Source organism: Tiliqua scincoides, chromosome 5, assembly GCF_035046505.1.
Source record: "Tiliqua scincoides isolate rTilSci1 chromosome 5, rTilSci1.hap2, whole genome shotgun sequence".
Classification (NCBI taxonomy): domain Eukaryota; kingdom Metazoa; phylum Chordata; class Lepidosauria; order Squamata; family Scincidae; genus Tiliqua; species Tiliqua scincoides.
The window spans coordinates 116,936,333-116,953,000 of NC_089825.1; the positions used below are offsets into that span (position 1 = coordinate 116,936,333).

Here is a 16,668-nt window from a genome sequence, read left to right on the forward strand (position 1 = left end):
AACAGTTGGCTCATTGCCTGTGGTTTCCACAGCTACATTCTTGGTTCTTTCCAGGCAAGCATTCTGGGCCAGTTTCTCAGGTTTAAAACACTGTGAGCCTTCATAGACCCATTGTTTGCTAGGCAGCCTACAAGGAGGTAAGGAAAATCTTCCTTAACCCCCCCCCCCCCTACCATAGCATGCTGTATTCACCCCAGCAGCGGAGCTGTATACTATAGACTGGTAGGCAATAGGATTGGGCCTTGAATATTCCATAGGGGGAGAACATGGTTTAATTAAATCATCCTTGCTCATCCTGAAGTCCCTCAATACTAAGCGACCTCCAGTCTTCCAACAATCAGATCCTACCTGATTAAATAAGCTATGCCATGTTATGGCAGTCTCATTGATGAGGAATACTTGATCTGGAGGAGCCTGGGGATCTATCCTCCCAACTTTCACTGTATGAAAGGAGTGATTAGAGACAATAATCCAGTTCATAATATCAAATCCAGCTATTAACACTCCATTTTGGTCAAAGCAGATCTTGTCCCCAGCACTGTTGTTAAATGAGACCCTTCTCAGAGAGTGATGGAGCTAAATTGGGAAAGGAAAATACAAGATCTTAGGAAAGACTGCGCCCATTTGTTCTTGTGAGTGAAAATATTTTGTTATACAGGCCCAACCTTGTTATACACAGTTTTTTTATTCACAGATTTGACTCAACACGAATGGCTACTGCAAATGAGGAGGAATGTGCTGATCCCTGGAGAAGGAGAAAAATGCACCCCTTTAAAATCAGTTTAAAAAACTGTTTTTTTACTGTTGTAGAGAGTAACCCCTGCTAATTGGGCAAGAGGCACTTTTTCAAGTGGGTGCTCCTTTTTTTTGCAGGGGGAGAGTAACTGGCCCACTTCACCCCACTGTCTGTTCTAGTGGCTGTCTGCTGGTATTCATTTGCATCTTTTTAGATTGTGAGCCCTTTTGGGACAGGGAGCAATTTAGTTATTTTCTTTTTCTCTGTAAACCGCTTTGTGAACTTTTAGTTGAAAAGCAGTATATAAATACAGTTAATAATAATAATTAATAATAGAGAGATAGTCATGCAAGTGATCATTCCATTCTTCAGCTGAGCCAGGCAAAGGCAAGGGGTCCTTTGTGTTTCTGATTGTTGACTGCCATCAGCAATTGTTACCCTGCACATGCCTGATCTTGTCTGATCTTGAAAGCTAAGCAGGGTCAGGCCTGGTTAGTACTTGGATGGGAGACCACATGGAAATACCAGGTGCTGTAGGCTTATACCATAGTCTTTCGAGACTGAAGGTTGCCAACCTTTGCTGATTGCCTCTCTACAACAGTAAGAAATGCTGTTTTTAAACCTCAATTGTAAAGGGATACACTTTTTAATTTTATAAAAATGGTTTTTATTTAACATGTTTTATGGTATCAGCAGGGAGTCCCAGAATCAAACCCCTGCAATTCCTGAGGCATTGCCTTATTACATTAGGAGCAATGGAGGGGCATTGGGCTTCCTGGTGCCTGCTTTTATGCTATATTTAAATCCACTAGAGACAACGGAGAGATGTATGAATGTACATTTATTTCACCACCTCTGATTATCCATGCATTCACAGAAGCCCCATTCATAGCTCCTTCCATTTGTTCCAGAACTAACATGCCCACAAACAACAGGCACCTGTGTTTTTGGAACACCTGTTCCTGACTATTTGCCTTCTTTGTCTTCTTAATTTTAGGATTGGTTTTGGCCAAGGTCCACCTCCTGCTAAAACCGTGTGCCACCAACAAAGCTACATGAACTTCAGGGTTGGGGAAATGATTCCATGTTGGTCTTCCAACCAATGATAAAGGATCAGTGATGAAATCTTGCTGAAAAGTAGCAACCACTAAGGAGAAGGCAGAACAGGCAAATAGAAAACAACCAGAAGAGCAGAATGGCCAGAAGCCCAAGACCAGCTGGGCTATGTGGCCCTTTAAGACAAGGTTCCACGGTCATCAAATAGACTTTCGAGGAAACCAAAGAGCAAGACGATACATGTCAAATTCTCTGAATGCTACAAAGTGCTGGAAAAATGCTAAACATTACTAAGTGTATGAGAGGGTTCTGTGTGTGTGTACTGCTGCGTCTGCATTTCAGATGGATACAGATGGAGAACCTGAATATAGAGAATGACTATATGAGGGTATTTAGTCCATACCTGCCACAGTTGTTGATTCTGGAGCTCTGGCTCCCCTCTGTCCACTGTTAGTCTGTGCTCAAAGTGAGCTGAGGTCACAGCATGTAAAGCATGAGCCACAGCATAGACAGCATTGTAGAGACTGTAGCTGTTGCCAGTCATCCTCATTTCAAAAAGAGACCCTGGAAGGTTCTCCAGTCTCTCCTCTCCTGTACAAACATCTCCCTCCACATTGCCCAGAATTGGATTTGGAATGTCACAACCAAAGGCCTGCTGCCAGAAATCTTTGATAAAGCCATCTTCAGTTGAACTGGAAGGATTTCTGCTCTCAACAAATGGCTTGAATCCCGGAAGAGCATTGGAGTGCAGCATAAAGGAGATAGTGCCATGGAATGTGTCCATATTCCAATCTCTTTGATAAACATATGAAATGTACTCCACCTGTGCGGTCAGTATCCATACTTTACCTTTTCGTTTATTTGCCACGTGTTCTTGTTCTGATAAAAATGGCATCCACTTCAAATATATCATGGAAAAAGAGTCTCCGTGGCCAACTACTACATTGGCTGTGCTGTCCATGACTTTATCATGTGTTTTTGCCCCCTGCTTCATCATGTCCACATATTCACTGACAAAAGTAAATTTGGGGTTTCTCTCTACGAAGGCAAAACAAATACCATTCTCAGAAAACTCTGGAAGTACAGTTCGCACAAATCTTTCTCCGTCATCATCATCCATGACAAGAACCCCAATCCATGTCCATTGGAAATGCAGGAGTAAAGAGAGAATCCCTACATACTGAAGGCTTTCCTTAGGAACCATCTGGTAGAATGGAAGTTTTGGGTTTTTACTGTTCATCACTGGAGAAGGACCATAGATGATCTAAATGAGGGAGAATAGAAAGTAACAATCTGATTTTGGTTATGCATAAGAGTGTACTGGCTTCTACCTTCAGCTTGCTTTATTAGTGCCAGTGTCCTTCACTTGCCCACCAGATGTCCCCACTTGGCTCCTTGACAGTGCATTGGGTACAACCACTGACACCACTGCTGAGGTTCTGAGGTGAATCTGCTCAGATTTCTTTTCTGATTGGCATCTCCATGGCAAGTAAAGCCTGACACCACCCCTCTCATCTCCAAAACGTCTCTCTGGCATTTATTAATACATAAGGCATACATTCTTAGCTCTTTGCTGCTTCAATCAATATCAATTTCACTTAGCAAAACGTATTCGCCTTTTCCCCAGCCAAGCAAAACTATCTCCTCTCTCTCTCTCTCTCTCTCTCTCTCTCTCTCTCTCTCTCTCTCTCTCTCTCTCACACACACACACACACACACACACACACACACACACACACACACACACACACACACACACTCTATCTACCTGTGGAATCTTATAGATATCCAAGATCGTTGCAATATGAAGGGAAATGTGGGTGTCCAGTCCTCCAATCACTGCCATCAAGTTACGCTGGATGCCGCATTTATAGTTGGGGAGAAACCTGTCCAGTGTTGATAGGAGCAACATTGTGTCATGATAGGTCCACTTTGCATTGTAATAGCTGTCATAGATGTGGAAGCCCAAAGTGACATTGGGTAAGAGCAGAGGGTTTTCATTGATCTCTTTTATTGCAAATGCCAGAGAGATGATGTGCTGGTAATTCTTAGGCACTACACTAGAATGAGAATTTAATTCTCTATCAGAAGAATATAAAATGAAACATTCCATGCTGAAGTCAAGTGATTTAACATCAAATACCAAGAACATTCTAGCAGCACTCACCAGCTGAAATGTTCCTATAGCGCATCTCAGATGAAATTAAATGTTTTGCTATATTTGAAATTAAAACGCAGAGCTATCAGACAGTCACTGAGAAGAACAGAGCAAAATGTTGATAACACAAAAAGCTCAACTATCAATATCAGTGTTTTAATAAATATCAATTTTAAGCTCCACAGTACACAATTGAAATGGCGACTTTGATCATATTGACATGAATTCTCTAGGAACATTTTTTTTGATTTCAGGTCCCCAAGTAGCCACAAAATATTGCACAAAGGAAATGAGAGAGATCTGAGTCTGGAGGAAGCATAGCTGGGGAAGAACCCTGACTAGTAGGAGGGTACATGCTTTGTATGCAGATGCTAGTTTCAGTCCATAACACCTTCAGCTATCAGGATCTCAGGGCAAATCTGACCATGACAGAGAAGGCTTGTGTTTTACCCATGTATGTCCCCTGTTCTTATGTCAAGTAAGGGGTCAGTGCAGACTAGGCTACCCAGTGTCAGGTATCCCGAGCTGACTTTGACCCCATTGTGAGTTTACTTCACATTACTTTTCTCCAGAACTGCCATGAATGTTGTCCCAGATTAATAATTTTCAGGTCACAAGTACTGTATTGGAAAGACAGAGATTTATCCCAACCACCCTTAATTTTGATACTTATTAAAATGGCCGTTTGCTTTAAGCCTCACAAGAGCACATCTAGATCAGGTCTAGATCAGAAAAGGTCTCCTACACCACACACACCTCAAATATTTTGGAAAGGACTAAGTATATCAGCACTGATAATGATGCACATAATGTAACAAGTAGTTTGGCTCAGGGTGATATAGAGAGGACAGAAAGAGGGAAGCCTAGAGTGAGGCAGAGTACCCATGGAGGAACACAGTGTAGCAGAGAAACTGGAGGAAGAAAAATATTAAATATATGTTGGAAAAGCTCAAAGGAAAATGTAAAAAGAAGACTAATTGAGTTTTAGAAGCTCCAGTGCAATGGAAGTGGTTTTATTTTCAATGTCAATAAAACAGTGGATTTTACTGAATATTCCCTAAATGGAATCCCATTTTTTTGTTCAACCCTATGCAATAAAACACTATTCTGAGAATGCTACTCCTGCAGTTCAACCAAAAGAGGAAATGTTGTTGTTGTTGTTGTTGTTGTTGTTGTTGATGATGACAAGAAGAAGAAGAAGAAGTAGAAAAACTCCTTACGTAAGATCTTCAGGCAGTGCTGGTGGGGGTTCTTCAGTGAATTGCAGTGAACCAGAGGTGAAGGCTGCCTGAGAAGTAATGCCACCAACCATGAGATCCCCTGGATGATGATATTCATGAAGTGGAGGATGGGGCTCATAGCCCCTGCATTTAACAATGCCAGTCTTGCATTTGATATGAGGAAGCAGCGCCAGCAGAACAATCAAACTACCACCCTGAGCAAAAGTGCCAGTGTTTCTCCTACACAAAAATTCCCTTCTTTTGATCTGCAACACCATCATGACTACATCTGGGCATGCCTGGACCACCTGCTGGCAACATGTAAAATGTGGGAGGGGGAGAAGTACAGATTTGTAACGCTAGGCTGCTGAAGCTAATATCTTGATGAGCTTTACAAAGATTTCCTGCTGAATGTCAACAGTGAGTTATCCGGAAGACATCCATGCTATCTGGGGGCTCTCTTAGCTCCCCGGTGTCTAGAAAGGATACTGCAAATACAAATCCCAAATACTAAAATACTTCTACTGTGGAATGCAATTCTTATATCATTTCACAGTGATTAATTTACTAAAATGACTGCACTTGATCAAAGCACTGAGGCAGGGCACTTACACAGATGTTAATATAATTACATCCCAGGTTGACTATGGGGCACTATATCCGTAGTCAATCAAGTGCCATGGTAAGTATTCTTGTAGGATGTCTTTAGTCTCCACTTTGGCAATGCAGAAGGTTTTCTAAACATAGGAAAGAGTTAGGATGCTATTGTAGCTGATGACTCTCTCTCAAAAAAAAAAAGTAAATCAAGTGGATTTGTTCTCCTAGAAGAAATAACTGCTTTTTGCCCACAGATCCTTTTGGAAGATCCCTGATGCTATATTTTAGCTCGATTCAGAGTTTGGATGTCCCATAATTTCATAAAGAAAGATGGTAGGTGGTAGAGAAAATGGAAAAGTGGTCGAGTATGTCCCCCAGGGAACAAAGATCAGAGGTGTAGCAGGTGCTGATTTATCTGAGCCTCGTCTCTAGTACAAGCTCTGATTGCTACTTGGGAAATTTATAACTTCCTTCGCAGACTGTATGATTTGTTTTGCGAGTGGTCACTAAAAATTCCCACAGGTTTGAACAATCAGGAGAAATAATTACAGTTCTTTCAATAATTAAAGAGTAGCTTATAATCCATTCAGAATTAAGAATTTCCAGCAAGAAACATGTTTTTGACATTGGAATAGAACTTTAAAACAAAAAAGACACCAACATCCTGGGCTCAACTGGCACTAAGAGATTTACACCAGCAAAATAGATGGTGTAGCTCTGAGTAGGCCTATAGTTGATGAGGGATCAGTGAAAGAGGTAAATAAAAATGTCTCTCTCAGTGGCTGGTCCCCAGCTAGCCCCTCACTAGTAATGGATCTAGCCCTATGCCACCCCAGGGCCAGGTTCGCATCATGCTGCCCCCTGCACATCATGCTGCCACCCCAGGGGACACTTACTGAAGCACACGGAGTCTCGCGCAATACTCCGATTGGCTCCAGGAACCTTCTGGAGCTTCTGGCACAATCCTAAAAGGTTCTTCTGGTTTCCGAACAAAACCAGAAGTGCTCTTTAAGGTCATGTTAGAAGCCTAAGAAGGCTTCTCTTGAGCCATAAGGGACTTCGCCTGCCTGCAGAACAGCTCCAACAGGCAGGCAGGGCAGCAGGGCAGGTGGGCAGAGGTGGCAGCGAAAGGGGTGTGGCAGGCATGGTGCCTGGGACTTTTGTCCATGCCCCCCCAGGCCTGCCACTCCCCAGATCCAGCAGAAGCTAATTCAACTGTGCTGCATCGTGTAGGCCAGCCAAGCAGGGCCTCAGACAGGAATGTTATCAGGGGGTACAGAGTTTCTTTTGGGCCCCTTCCCAAAGAGGGAGGGGTGAAACAGAATGTGGGGGTTGCAATGGGGGTGAAACAGGCAGGCGGAAAGTGGCACCAGCTGGAATCGTCTTTGGAGTCCAGGTCCACAAACCAAAGAGCTACTGTAGCAGGTCAGTTTCCTCCCAGATGTGACACTGTTAAGGAATGTGTGCAATCCTGGGACTGGTGTGTATGGCAGTAGTCGTGGCCATGTGCCCACAGTACTGCCCCCAGCATCCTGCAAGTGCAGTGAGAATGGAGAATGTAAGATCCCAGGGCCCCTTCCTTTGGCTCCTGGGCCTCCTTTTTGACCCTGGGCCTAGGTACAAATTACCCCCTTTACCCCCCTCTCCTAGGCCCTGCAGCCAAGGATAGGATTGGGCTGTAAGTTGTTGACTGGGCTTGATGTAGCAGAATGTTTAAGAGCCTGTGCAACAAATCAGGACTGCTCTAGTTGGAATCACAGCTCTGTCCTGAACTCTCTAGGTGGCTTTAGGCAAGCTTCTCCTTCACAGCATCAGTTGCAATATGGGGATAATAATACATACGAAGATTATGGGGTTGTTGTGAGACCTACATCAAACCAATTACTATGCATTCCCCAAATAAATACAGCTGACAACAGGTATGGAATTAAAATGGGCCACTTTATTGAAACATAACAACATACAACATACAACAAACCTTTATTAGGCATATAGTTTTACAACTAATATCTCCAAACAGTCATGTATGAAGGTATATATTAAAAGAGAGATAGGAAATAAGAGTTAAAACACACCAGTTTGCTTACACAGTTACTCCAAGTTGCTTAGAACCAGCAACTTAGCCCGCTTCAAGTTGCTCACATGTAGAAATTTAGCAACTGGAAGGGTCACAGATTCAAATTCACCTGCCAGCAAAAGTTGTAAAGAGGTGATCTCAGAGAGACCTTTTTTGTTTCCAGATAATGAGGGGAGATACTGGTCTCTGAGCACCTGATTAAAAGCACAATGCAGAACAATGTGTGGAAGAGAGTCTACTTCTCTGAGGCCACAATTGCAAAATCGTTCTTCCTTCGGGGCATTTCTAAACCTACCAAGTAGGTCATTAGAAGGCAACACGTTGCATCGGGCTAATGTAAAAGCCCTCCTTTCAAAGGGGCACTCTAAGAAGGACAGGTATTTTGGTTGTAGACCAAAGGTATTGTTAAGATGGAAATTTAGGGGTGAACATTTTTTTTGTGCTGCAGCCAAAATCTCTTGCCTTTCTATGTCTATTAGTCTTGTTATCAAGAGCCTGGTAGAAGTCTCAAGTGTAGCAGCTCCTTGTAGATCTTCCTCAAGACCCATTTGTCTAATTTTCTTATTGAATAGAGCTAAGCAAGGAGACAACAGCGAGTCAGTCAATAACCCCTTTAACAATGGATTTTGGTCAGCCCTGAAGCACACTTTGGCCCAGTATTTTAAGAAACTGGACCAAGCTAGAAACTCCAGCCTATATTGGCCTGTCTCCAGGCAAAGTGCCACGAAGGGAACACAATGCGGTACACCTAAGATCTTGTATAGAAAATTAGAATGTATCTTTTCAGTTGAATCATTTAATGCTGGCATCCAAACAGGAATGCCATACAAAATTTGAGGTGTAACTTTGGCATTAAAAGCCTGGAGAACAGCTGGAATGAATGAATTACCCCAAGAGAAGAAAAAGCGAGTAATAGCCTGAACAGTTAGTTTGGATGAATTAATTACTGTAAGACGATGGGAAGACCAGAAATGCCGGTAGTGAAACAGGAGACCAAGATACTGAAATTCCTTTACTTGTTGTATTGTTTTACCATTGAAAAGCCAGGACTGTGATTTCCAAGAGTGCCCAAACACCACAATCTTGGACTTTTCATAGTTTAGCTGAAGGGCATTGTTGGTAAAATATTATATGCAGGCATTAACCAGTCTCCTTAATCCTATTTTAGTTTGAGATATCAGGGCCATGTCATCAGCATATAAAAGGAGAGGGATATCCACTGAACCTAATTTGGGGGAATGCATATCAAAGTTTGCTAGATAGGGAGCCAGATCATTAATGAAGAGGTTGAACAGGGTGAGAGCAAGAACACACCCCTGCTTGACCCCCTTGTTGATTGGAATTGGGGCCGAGAGGCTGCCCCTTGGAGATAATTTCACTTGGCATGAGGTGTTTAAATGAAGCGCACGAATTAATATTAATAGCCTTTTGTCCACTTCTATCTTCTCAAGTTTATCCCAGAGTCTATCTCTATCTATGGAATCAAAGGCCGACTTTAAATCTAAAAAGGCCACATATAGTTGGGCTTTATTTTGAGTCCTTTGTTTGAAGATTAGGTGTGATAATACCACACACTGATCAATTGTAGACTTATTTGGCCTAAAACCCGCTTGCTCTGGACCTATGATGTTATGGTCCGAGATCCAGGCCCATCTGTAGAAGTAGAAAGGAAGCATACATTTTCCCTGCCAGGTCTAAAAGGCTGATTGGCCTGTAGCTGGGGGGAAGATTTTATCCCCTTTTTTAAAGATGGGAACCAAGATAGATCTAGTCCATGTGTCTGGAAGTACCCCAAATTTATCAATTCTAGTGAAAAGTTCCGCAATTATTGGGGCCCACCACTCTGGTGCTTCTTTATAAATATCAGGAGGAATTGAGTCTGGTCCCGCTGCTTTACCCAGCTTTAACTGCTTAATGAGTGAAAGAACTTCATCCACTGAGACTGCAGACCAATCAGGGAGATCTAACAGGAGTGGCATATTAACAATGGAGACAGGTTTAGATTCATCAAAGAAGATTGATTTAAAATGTGCTTCCCACATTTTAGCTGGAATTGCTGTGAAACCAAATGAGTTTTTATAGAAACAGCCTGATATAATTTGCCAAAAAATCTTGGCGTTTTTAGATCTCACAGATTTAATTAAACATGACCATCTCGCTGTTGCATTGTGGTGTAATGAAGTTTTAATAGCTTCCTTGAGTTGGGCAGACAGCTTAAAATATTGTAGTAAATTTAATCTACTATTAGTTGCTCGAAATTTATTGTAAGCACTGTATACAGCGAACTTCAGTGTCAAGCAAGTCTGCTCAAGCTTGGCAGAGTTCTTTCTCCCACCTTCTGTTCTTTGAGGTGGAGGTATCCAGCCCAGTTTGTTCTGGAGAGTTGATATTAAAACCTCGAATAAGGTCACAATCCCTAGTTGGTTATCTGGATCCAGAGTAGACAACTGGAACATGTCCTCAGTTTGTAGTAGTGCGCAAAAGGACTCCTTAGTGGCTGCATCCCATTTAATTCTTTTAATTGTGTCAGGGTGACCGTCCTCCACCTGAGAGTGGGAATTGTGGTGGCAATCTGAGAAGTAGGCCAAATCACATATTAAGGGTAAATGGTCACTAGACTGTGGGTATCCAACTCTAAAATTCACTATCTGGGGGAGAAAATAAAAGGGAACCAGAATGTAATCAATAACACTCATACCTCTAGTTGAAATATGGGTATACTCTCCTTTATCCCCCATTTAATCTAACCAAGTTTAATTTAACCAAGTTAAATCTAACCTTAGTTTAATTTAACCAAGTGAGGCCATTGGTAATATAGAATTTAGCCAAAAGAAGCCCAGCCACATTAATTGTTCTGTCTTTTGACTGCCTTTCAGAGAAACAAATCTCTGATAAGGTCATATTAGTAGGCAGATCTAAGATTTGATGGAAGATGTCGTTATTGTGTCCCACCCTGGCGTTAAAATCCGCAGAAATTATTGGTATGAGAGAAGGAAATTTGCCAGTCAATTCATTAAACATGCCACTAAAATATACCCACTGCTTTTTGGTTGCCGCTTTGTCATTGACAGGTGGCATGTACACATTTATAACCATAAGGCTTTGATGTGGCAGCCTCAGCTTAATTGCCTGGATTTTACAATAGCTATCAGCCATAAACAGCAACTCATGCTTAAAAACTGGTTTCACTAATATGGCGAGACCGCCAGCAGGACGACCTTTTGCTGTGCTCTTCCGCGCTGGTAATGATGTTACGGAGAACCCTTCAAACTCAATGGGTAAGGTAGCCCATGTTTCCTGTAGCAATATAACATCTCTATCCCTTAGGATTTCATCTAGCACTTTCTCCCGTGACTTTGCTGACCAGCCAGCAATATTCCAAGACAGGATTTTCAATTGACCTTGGAGGGCTTCAGGAAGTTGATGCGGAAGCAGTCAGTCTGATGGAATTAAGGGAATTTGAATTTCTGAGCCCCTCTGCGTGCTTGAGACAGGTGGTTGTAGCTCTGGCTCAAGCATAATGGTCTCCGGCAAACTTAGCTTGGTTTCCAATCCATCCGGCAGATTTGTCTCTTCTAGAGCATTGCCTGTTGCTGCTATGGCTGGGGTTCCATCAGGAACAAGATGGATCAATGGTTGTTGACTTGGTTGGATATCCACTGTTGAAAGCTGGGAGAGTTGTGCCATGGGTTCCTCTAAAACAGTAGAGGCAGGTTGCTGTTTAATTTGAATAGATGTATTGGGCATCTCCATCACCACGCCCTCCATTTTATCATCTAGCCAGCAGTGTTCGCTATCAATGGCCTCTTTTGGTGGAGGGAGCAGATGGTTAAGGGGCTGTTTCTCACACTCAAAAGCCCAGGCTGAGCCAACTGGAGGTGGCACTGTAGAGGGAGAGCCCCCAAGAGAGAGGGAGTAAGGCATGCTTCCCCTGACTGGGGACTCCTGATGCATCTCAGTCTGATAGGTTGCCCTTAAGAAAGGGTCTTTGTCTGAGGAAACCATTGGAGAGTCCCGTGGAGAAGATGTGCTCTCACATGAAGTAAGGCGATGTGTGGTCTGCATCATATCCGACAGCTCCTTCCAGAGCATTTCCACTTTCTGCACAGTCTGTCATTGTTTCTGGTCAGGTAAGATTCTGAATGCCTTCAGGGCCTCCCTAGTCAGCTTGACCTCATCCACATCCAGTTGAGGCAACTGGTCCGTAAGCTGGGAGCTTATATTACAGTTGAAAGAATCAGATTTTGCAAATGGCTTCATTATTTGTAAGGGGTCAAAGGACAAACCTTGGGGGGCGTTACCAGAAATTGGAAGCTCTTCAGAGCTGGGCAGAAGAGTCCTTAAAGAGTGTTCTTTGGCATGTTCTTTATCTACCCCCTCAGTTAGAGGCTGTGAGTTGCATGGTGAATGAAGCAAATCTGGGGCAAGAAGAGCTGTTATGTTGTTGAAGTGAGGGTCTGGAGCCAGCAGCAGTCCCGGACGATTAGTCATTTCTCCCACTTTGGTTGTTAGAGGGAGACTAAAGCTCCCTTGTGGTTTTCCAAAGCACAATTCCTTTGCCATAGAGTCTTGGACCATATCAGCAGCTTCTATAATAGAATTTGACAGCTTTTTTGATGGTGGACTCAGTCCTATGGAGATATCAGACTCCATCGGCTTACTCGCCTCACTTGTCATCTCAGATACCAGATCTTTTCCTTCATGTCCACGGTTGGGTTGTCTACTTTGTTCTAAGAGACTGTCCAATCTTATCTGCAGATCCTCCAGTTCATCACACCCATGTACTTGATGTCTATCCTTCACAGTAGCTTGTCTTGCAGATACTGTACCATGAAGATCTGAATTGCATGATGTTGGCATATCTTGTTGGCACCAAACAAGATGTATGGCACCGAATATGATATTGGCATATGTTGGCACCGAAGTTAATCTACAGAAATCACAAAACTCATGGATCTTACTCAAGTAGCTGGCTCGGGTAGATGAAGCCAACGATGCCCAGATGGCTTCCTGGGCCTCATCGTACCAAGTTCCCACAGCCACTAGGGCATGGGCTTGGGCTCCTGCCTGGCCTGGGGGGCTAGCTTCCGAAAGCACTCCTCCTGAAATCGAGAGAGAGCATCGGCCATGCTATTTTCAATCCCAGGTATGTGTCTGGCTGAGAAAACAGTGTTGATAGCAAGGCACTGCTTGACAAAGACTCTAACCAAATTCATAACCCAGGGGGATTTGGAGGTCTGCATGTTTATTATGTGGACCACGGCCTGATTATCACACCAAAAGCAAACTGAGGAGTTGGCAAACTCCCCTGCCCTTAAATGGACTGCTACAACACTTGGAAAAAGCTCTAAAAATGTCAAGTCCCTGGTGATCCCATCCTGAACCCAAGCCTGTGGCCAAGGAGCTGAACACCAATGTCCTCTAAAGAACACTCCAAATCCCAAACCTCCCACAGCATCGGAGTGAACCTGGAGTTCAGCCTCAATCAACTGCGAGGATCTGCAAAATGAGATCCTGTTGAAATCTTTCAAAAATTCTAGCCACAGTTCCAAATCCTTCCTTATACACAATGACACCCAAAATCTGTGGGACGGGCACCTAAGCCCAGCCATAGCGTTGCATAAACGATGTACAAAGGCCCTGCCAGGGGCAATGACCTTACAGGCAAAATTAAGATGCCCCACAAGCCTTTGTAATTCTCTTAATATTAACTTATGGGACCCCAGGGCATTAGTTTACATCCCAGTCAATTTGTCCAATTTATCCCTTGGCAGGCGACTGGTCTGTGTCACAGAGTCCAACTCAATGCCTAAAAAGGTGAGCTTGCTCAGCGGGCCCTCTGTCTTATCATGTGCCAGAGAGACCCCCAGCTGCCCACACAGCGCAGCAAAATCACCCAGAAGCTGAGCACAGTCACCAGTCCCAGGTGGCCCCATAAAAGGGAAATCATCAATGTAGTGGGCAGTGGATTGCAACCCCGTTCTAACGCGCACAGTCCATTCCAAAAATAAACTAAATGCCTCAAAAACCAAAGAGGAAATCGAACATCCCATTGGCAGTGCCCTGTCCACGTAATAACGCCCTTCAAAATGAAAACCCAACTGGCAAAAATCCTGGGGGTGCACTGGCAGTAGTCTGAAGGCAGATTGAATATCTGCCTTGGCCATCAAAGCCCCAGGGCCACACTTCTTGAGATGGTCAACAGCCTCATCTAAGGAAGTGTATCTGAATGAGCACAGGTGGGCGGGTATCCTGTCATTTACAGAGGAACCCTCTGGAAAGGACAGGTGGCGAATCAGCATGAATTGACCCGGGGCTTTGTTAGGTACCAGTCCCAAAGGTGACACCTGCAGGTTACTCAATGGAGGAACAAAAAACGGTCCAACTACTCTGCCAGCCTCCACCTCCTTGGCTATTTTACACCTCATCACCTCCTCCATGCCTCTAACTGACCAGAGGTTACAAGCAAACGTGTGGCTGGCAGGTGGCGGAGCCTGAATCCTAAACCCAAACTTGAAACCTTCCAACAATTGAGCTGCAGAATGATCATTATAAAATTGCAGCCAGTAAACTAAGGAGGGAATATTAATCAGCGTTGGGCCCCTTATTAACACCTGCCGCAGGTCCACCCCCAGACTCTTTACCTTGGAAGGGTCGCAAACCCGACCGGGGACCACTGATCCTAGGGCATTTCGCGACTGGGTGCTTAGCTCTGCACATGCCACAGCCATGGGAATAGTAGCATCCCTGCCTATTACATTTCCCCGTGGTGTTAAACTCGAAGCATGTGCGAGGGTTTTGAACCCACTGCGCACCACCTGGTGCTTTGGGCTGTTCAGTTTTGGAACATGCAATCAAATGCCTGCTGTCCACCCTATCCCCCAATGTCACCCTGGCAGGCAAAACCAACTGCACCCAGAGTTCCCACTGGGGTACAGTCCAGTCCAGAGCTGGGTCCTGTGAAACCCTGATGCAGAAATAATGGCCATAAGCCATCCAAGCCGCCCCAGCATGGTCGCAAAAAGTGCGATGAATAATGTCCAGGTATTTAAAAAGCTTCCCCGCCTTCTTTGGATGCAACTGGACAGTGATCCCAGAATAGACAATGAAACCGTTAAGCTAATTGGTCCAATTTTTGTCAATTTTTCTTTGCCTAACGGTTTCAACATCTCGCACAGGGTCACCTACTTTGGGGGTAGGCTCGGGCTCGATGTGTAAAAGACTGAACATGTCTATAAAGTCACCTCGCCATATCTTCTCCTTGACTGACAAGGCAAGGTGAGAACCCAGAGGGATGGCTATAATGCCATATGAAACCTTAGGCTTCTCCTTCTCTACCAAACCCAGAGAATTGACCCCCCAGTCCAAATCCTGTTGTTCCAAATCAGGTTTGAGGACAGCGGGGTACTGGCAATAAGGTGGAGGGGCTCTACAGGTCTTGGGTCCAGACTTGGGGTATGGATATGCCCAACCAAGTGCCCAAGAGTACTGCGGGTAGCTAGGTCCCTGCCAGAAGGTAGGCAGCCCCCAAGGGGACCAAGTCTGCTCTGGGGCAGCCTGGCCAGAAGACCAAATGTGGCCCTCCCGCTCATCCCACACCGGTTCCAGGTTCTCAGCAAAGTCACACACTGGCTCACCTTGCCCACCGCTGCCTCTATAGGCCTGTGGCCAAGGCTTCTTAACTGGACTGACTGCTTCAACCTCAGGGGAGCTGTTGTCCTGTGTGTCGCCCTCCTTGGCAGTGACCTGCTGAGGAGGGAGGGAGGCACCCATCAAAGTGCCTTTATTTTTTCTGGTGGACCTGCGAGGACCAGGAACCAGACCAGAACTAGAGCCCCATCACACTGACCAGCCTTCCTGAGTGTTTTCGCTTTTTGTCTGGCATCATAACGGGCCATAAAGGCATGCAACTCTGCCATCTGATCCTCATCGTCCGATGAAGAAGGGGGGAAGGGGGGTCACACCGGGACATGTCTTTTGGCGGCCTTACCACCTGACTTCTGTGCCTTTTTCCCCATGTTTACACCCCCCCAAGGTAATATGTGAGACAAGGGCCCACCACCCCCTGTGTTCTTGCTTTAACAGTAGGATACAGCAGCCCTTTCAGAAGGGCACAATCACCTCACCGCAGAACTCCACCACAGTCACTGATGCAGGATTGCCCTGTCTCCATCAAAGATGCCCCTGGAAAATTCTTCCCAACATTCGGGAGGAAGGGGCTGCCAGCAGGCGCTGAAACCCTGCAGAAAACAACCTGCACAGGCTATTCTGGCCAACAAAGTGGGGGGGGCAGGCAATTGAGCCCAGTGAGCAATGGGAGGAGAACTTTGTCCCTCCAGCAATAACCCCCCCACAGCAGACCTTGACAATAAAGGGGGGGCTGCTGCTCCAGCACTGTGTGGATGGATGCGTAGCGGTACGGGACAAAAAGGCGCTGGGCTCTACTAGCCCTCCGTGCCACACGGCCACCCAAAATGGCCACCGCCCACAGCCCAATCACCCCACCAGGCTCCCCATTATCCGGCGAGGCCAAAAAGAGGCCACCGCCACAGCCCTGCACAGAAGTGTTGTCCTCTGTCCAACGCCGCAAGTCGGCCGCCCACCACGGGCATCAGCTGCTCAGCGCGGACCCAAGGAGACCCACGCTGCCACCCCCATAAGGCGCACAGAGCCCGCAGCCCCCAGACACAGTGCTGGGAGCACGGCGTGCACAGCCCGCAGCTCCAACCCCCCAAGAGGCTCCCGCTGCCTGGGGCAGTGGCGGAAGCATGGAAGCGCAGCTCTCAGCACTCCAAGCCCTGTCGTGGGCAGCCTCTCTGCTCCT

At 45.2% G+C, this 16,668-nt stretch overlaps 1 pseudogene; it reads left to right on the forward strand.

Annotated features, from left to right (window-relative positions):
* The first annotated feature begins 1,156 nt into the window (after window positions 1-1,156).
* On the forward strand, window positions 1,157-1,276 carry LOC136654579 (5S ribosomal RNA; annotated as a pseudogene).
* Window positions 1,277-16,668: the final 15,392 nt, after the last annotated feature.